The sequence below is a fragment of the Citrus sinensis genome, chromosome 3 (genome assembly GCF_022201045.2).
Source record: "Citrus sinensis cultivar Valencia sweet orange chromosome 3, DVS_A1.0, whole genome shotgun sequence".
NCBI lineage: Eukaryota > Viridiplantae > Streptophyta > Magnoliopsida > Sapindales > Rutaceae > Citrus > Citrus sinensis.
In genome coordinates, this window is record NC_068558.1 from 15,960,623 (window position 1) to 15,966,195 (window position 5,573).

General features: G+C 31.9%; 1 long non-coding RNA gene across 1 annotated transcript; it reads right to left on the minus strand.

Annotated features, from left to right (window-relative positions):
• Positions 1-4,711: 4,711 nt before the first annotated feature.
• Positions 4,712-5,573, minus strand: LOC107176964 (uncharacterized). The gene is made up of 2 exons (XR_008053471.1): positions 5,153-5,573; positions 4,712-5,002 (listed from the first exon to the last, which is right to left on the minus strand). It is a non-coding gene; the product is annotated as an uncharacterized LOC107176964 (long non-coding RNA).

Consider the following 5,573-nt stretch of genomic DNA (forward strand, 5'->3'; position numbering starts at 1 on the left):
TCCTTGTTGCATACAATTGGAAACTTTCTATAATGGTCTCAACCCAAGTACTAGATTGATGGTGGACGTTTCAGCAAATGAGGCCTTATTATCTAAGTCTTATAATGAGGCTTATGAAATTTTAGAGAGAATAGCCAACAATAACTATCAGTGGCCGTCAACCAGACAAGCTGCTGCAAGAGGAACAACATGAGTTCATAACGTAGATGCCTTGACAGTATTGTCAACCCAAGTAACTTCATTAACAAACATGGTGAAAGGTATGACCAGTGCTCCAGCAACTGTTAACCAAATTTCTAATGTGTCTTGTGTTTATTGTGGAGAATGACATTTATTTGACAATTGTTCGGGGAATCCAGCTTCAGTCAATTATGTGGGCAGCTTCAATAGACAGAACCATAGCAATCCATATTCAAACACTTACAACCCTGGATGGAGACAACATCCGAACTTTTCATGGGGTTGTCAGAACCAGACTGCTGCAGCACCTAGTGGATTTTATCAGCAAAATCAAGAGCAAAGAAGCATCAACAATGATCAACTCAGCTCCCTTGAAGGTTTGATTAAGGATTATATTGTGAAGAATGAAGTAGTTGTCCAAAGTTATATTGTATCTTTGAGAAACTTGGAAAATCAAATTGAACAGCTTGCTACAACATTGAGCAACAGACCTCAAGGTAGTTTACCCAGTAATACAGAGGACCTAAGAAAAGAAGGGAAAGAGCACTGCAAAGTGATTAATTTGAGATCTGGAAAGGATGTTCATAGTCCCGTTGGTGTATCAAAAAGAAGAGTTGAGTCCACTTCAATCTAGAAAGAAGCTCAAATTGAAAAAGAGCCACAATCCTCAACTTCACAGCTCACTGGTGAGAGCAGTCAAGCTGCAGCATTTGCCAAAAATGATGATCCAACACCTGTGGATAACGAGATTGCAACAACAGACCCGAGTAAAGCAAAATAGAAGCAGTCTGCACAACCTGCTGCAGCACAACAATTTAAACATCCACCACCCTTTCCTTAAAGGTTTCAGAAGAAAAAACAAGACAAGCAGTTCAGCAAAATCTTGGGAGTGCCTGAAACAATTATTTATCAATATCCCTTTTGTGGAAGCTCTAGAGCAAATGCCAAATTATGCGAAACTTTTAAAGGATATTTTGACAAAGAAAAGAAGACTTGGAGAGTTTGAAACAGTTGCTCTAACATAAGAGTGCAGCCGAATGCTTCAGAGTAAGATACCACAAAAGATGAAGGATCCAAGAAGCTTCACAATCCCATGCTCCATAGGCACTAAATACAGTGGCAAAACACTTTGTGATCTGGGGGTTAGCATCAACCTCATGCCTTTATCAGTATTTAAGCAATTGGGAGTTGGTGAATGTAGACTAACAACAGTGACTCTACAACTTGCTGACAGATCTCATGCCTATTCAAAAGGAAAGATTGAAGATGTGTTGGTGAAGGTGGATAAATTTATTTTTCCAGTGGATTTCATTGTGCTAGACTTTGAGGCAGACAAAGAAGTGTCAATCATTGTAGGGAGACCTTTCTTAGCCACGAGAAAGACTTTAATTAATGTTCAAGAGGGAGAATTAACCATGAGGGTGAATGACCAGCAAGTTACAATCAATGTGCTGGATTCCATAAAGACTCCCGATGAGATTGAAGATTGTAATTTTCAATCTTCAATAAATTCTATATTTAGTCTAGGACATTTGTATACATTTTTTCCCATTTTCTATAATGATATCTATTTATTACACATGTTAATTAAGTGCAATTATTTATCTTGATGTGGATCAAGTAAAAAAACACAAAGAGATATCAATAAAATTAGATCTAATTTTGAATATTATGTATACTTTATGTAGTTTCAAACTTTTTACTTGTATTTGGAGACCATTTAAGGTTGTTGCTGAAGAAGTGTAGAAAGATGTAAAATAACCTCATCTTAAAACAACTATAAAAGATATTAAAATAATATTTTTTTCAAAATCCGATTTTGAGAAAAAATTACAACAGAAATTTCAATCAAATCCATTTCACTGTGTCCATGCTTAACCATGACATCTTGAATTTCAAGAAACAGCCTAATAATCTTATATTCCTCTGGTTCCCTATATCCTATCGCATACATCACCCCATTAATTTTAACCGAAAAAAAGGTAACATGGCTACCTGCATTAATTTTAAACAAAAGTATTGCATCAAAAAAGGATAAACCAATATAATTTTATTTAGCAAACAACAAAAAAACTCAACCTAAATGAAATATACATGTAATTCGGCTAAAAAACGCACAAAAGCAAATTCAATCTAATACATATAAAAAATATAAAATAAAAAGAAAAAATAGCCCAGCAAAAAGAAAGAAAGTAGTGAATATAGTGAATTTAGTCTAATAGATAGAAAAATTATCACTCATAAGAATACATAGAATTCAATTTTACATGAACAAAGAAGCAAATACAATGAATTCAATCTTATTAATATAACAATACCAAATTGTTGAAATGAATACAGGTATAATAATGGTGTATTTGGTCTAACAATTACATAAAGAGCAAATTAAAAACAACAAATTAACAAAATACAACATTGAACAAAAAAAAGAATCCACCAATAATTAAACATAGTTTGTCATTTTGAAAAATAGACTTGAAAAACTTAATTTTTCACAACGATCACTCAATATGGAAAAATTTTTATCAGAAAATGCTTGCAGAAATCACTAAAAAAATAGAGTTACTAACCTTTAAACTTAGGTTCTCTCCAGTACTTGAACTCAATCAATGCTACCAAAGCTTTGGTCAAAATCACAGTAGATTTATACAACATTTTTTGCGCCGTCCCACGTTCTCTCGATCTCTCCTCTCAGACGAAGAATATGGCAGTTTCTGTAGGTTTTTTTTTTCATTTGAAAGAACTGATCCTTAACTTAATCAGGTTAATTGAGTTTACTTTAAACTATTTCCACCTGTCAAAAATAAAGAATGAGAAACAACTCATTTGTTGTTTTACTAAAATGTCCTCAACGTTGTTAATATTTTTAACTGAGCAATTAAGTTAAGGATTTGAATGACATTAGTTTGTAATTGAAAGAATTTAATTGATTCATTTAGTAAACTTCTGGTCTCTGAATTTTTTTTCTAGAACTAATGAGGACTCAATTAAAAATTACCCATTAATCTATTACTAGTAAACAAAACAAAAACTTGCAAACATAACATAAAACTAGTAAATCATCAACAACTGTAAAATAAAACATAAATTTTGGAAATGAAACATAAGAATTATAAAAGGAAGGTAAAATAAGTAAATTACTATAAAACTGATAAATTGATGTATTACTGGTAAATAAAATGAAAACTTATACGTATAATATAAAAAAAGAAAATCAACATTAAATGCAAAATAAAACATAAACTTTGTAGATTATGCATAAAACTTATGAATAAAAGGCAAAATAAATAAATTAATATAAGAGTGTTTGTCAGAAATAAAAGTTTACAATTTTAAAATAAAAACTCGTTATAATGTTTATTACCTTATATATTTATTATTTTTTAATTTAAATATAACAATGGTAGTTTTGCATTTCTATAATACATGTGATGTTTAATTAAGGATGAAATTTTTTCTCAAAATCGGATTTTGAAAAAAATATTATTTTAATATCTTTCATAGTTGTTGTAAGATGAGGTTATTTTACATCTTTCTACACTTCTTCAACAACAACCTTAAATGGTCTCCAAATACAAGCAAAAAGTTTGAAACTACATAAAGTATACATAATATTCAAAATTAGATCTAATTTTATTGATATCTCTTTTTTTTTTTTTACTTGATCCACATCAAGATAAATAATTGCACTTAATTAACATGTGTAATAAATAGATATCATTATAGAAAATGGAAAAAAAATGTATACAAATGTCCTAGACTAAATATAGAATTTATGATAACCGATTCAATTAAACTTATTCCACTTTTTTTTAGTATAATTTTTTTGCTTAATTAATGAATTTTTTTTGTTTAATTAAAGAATTTTTTTTTGTAAATGAATAAAATATTTTTCACTAAAATTATGTAGAAACAATGTTAATTTTTTAAATAATTAATAATCTTTTATGAATTTACTGGTTTTACTTTACATTTACTAATTCTATTTGTAATTTACAATATTTATATTTATCATGATATTGATGCCGTAAATTTCATTACGGCATTATCTATAAAATTTTCCTTGAAATAATTAATGGAATCCACAATCCAATTCTTACTACTTAACTTTATTGATAAATAATTTTAATTGCCAACGGCTATGCAGCTCTGTTTGAATAAAGCCCTTTTGCATGGTTCCAGTACGTGGAAATTTGTCACAGAAATTTTGTAACTTAATTGATATGAAAATTTGTTTAATATTATCAAGTGAATTACTAATAATGATTAAAACTTATTATCATACTCAAGTATACATTAGCAAGAAATTTTGTACGAACATCTACAATTGAGCCTGACCCATAAAAATTGTTAACTCTATATTTTTTAAGTTATATTAATTATTGGTTAATTAGACACCGATCTGCATGGACCCGCATGGATAAGTCTCTCGTTAATGTGCTCTGTAGTTGCACGAAAAATCCATGACCACGCTTTTGGCATTCAAAATCATCACCAAAGGAACGTAAAAAGTCAACGCAAGATAAGACCATCTTGGGAAGTATATTAATTTTATTATACGTAAGAGGTCTCCCATTTGCATGCATAAAGGTTGAAAATTACAAATGACACACCGGAGATTTGATTGACACACACATCAACAATCCATATGCATGAAAATGACAAGAACTTAATTTTCTGTTTCTACGCGTGGCAGTTTATTTTTCTTAAAAAACAAAGATAAAAGAGAATAAAACGCAGCAACTCGATTGATCGCTATCTTGCTCCAAGTAAGCCTTCCATCAAACCCTTGCTTTCTTTATTCGGATACCATTCGCCTCTCCTACAAGAACAAATTAATCAATCTCTTTTATTTGTCACTTAATCAATAGGAACGCAATTAAACAGAACACGGTGCTTAAAATTGAAATGCTTAATGTAATTCTGAACTACTAGTCTTTACATGCACAGTTTTAAAAATAAATGAGATTACCATAAAAGCATGAGCTATTCATGGCCGCTTTCTAGTAGTAGTAAGGAGGAGGGGGAGATGCATAGACGTAAGGGTGAGGTGGTGGTGGGGACTTGGGGACAGGAGGTGGCGGGGAATAGGAAATTGGAGTTGGTGCCGGAGCAGGCACGTAGACTGGTGGAGGAGGTGGCGGGGGCAGGTAAACAGGGGGTGGTGGTGGAGAATTGTGAACCGGTGGCGGGGGTGGTGGAGACTTGTACTTGGGAGGGGGAGGAGATGTGTAGTAGTATTTGTTTGCGGAGGCTTCTAACGGCAAGTAGCTAAGAGAGACTGATACTACCAAAAGAGTGGCAAAGAGGCAGCCCATTTGAGACCCCATCGTTCAATAAAGTGGAGTTTCACTTGTGCTATAAACAAAGCTCGTTCCCCTCCTTATATAGAC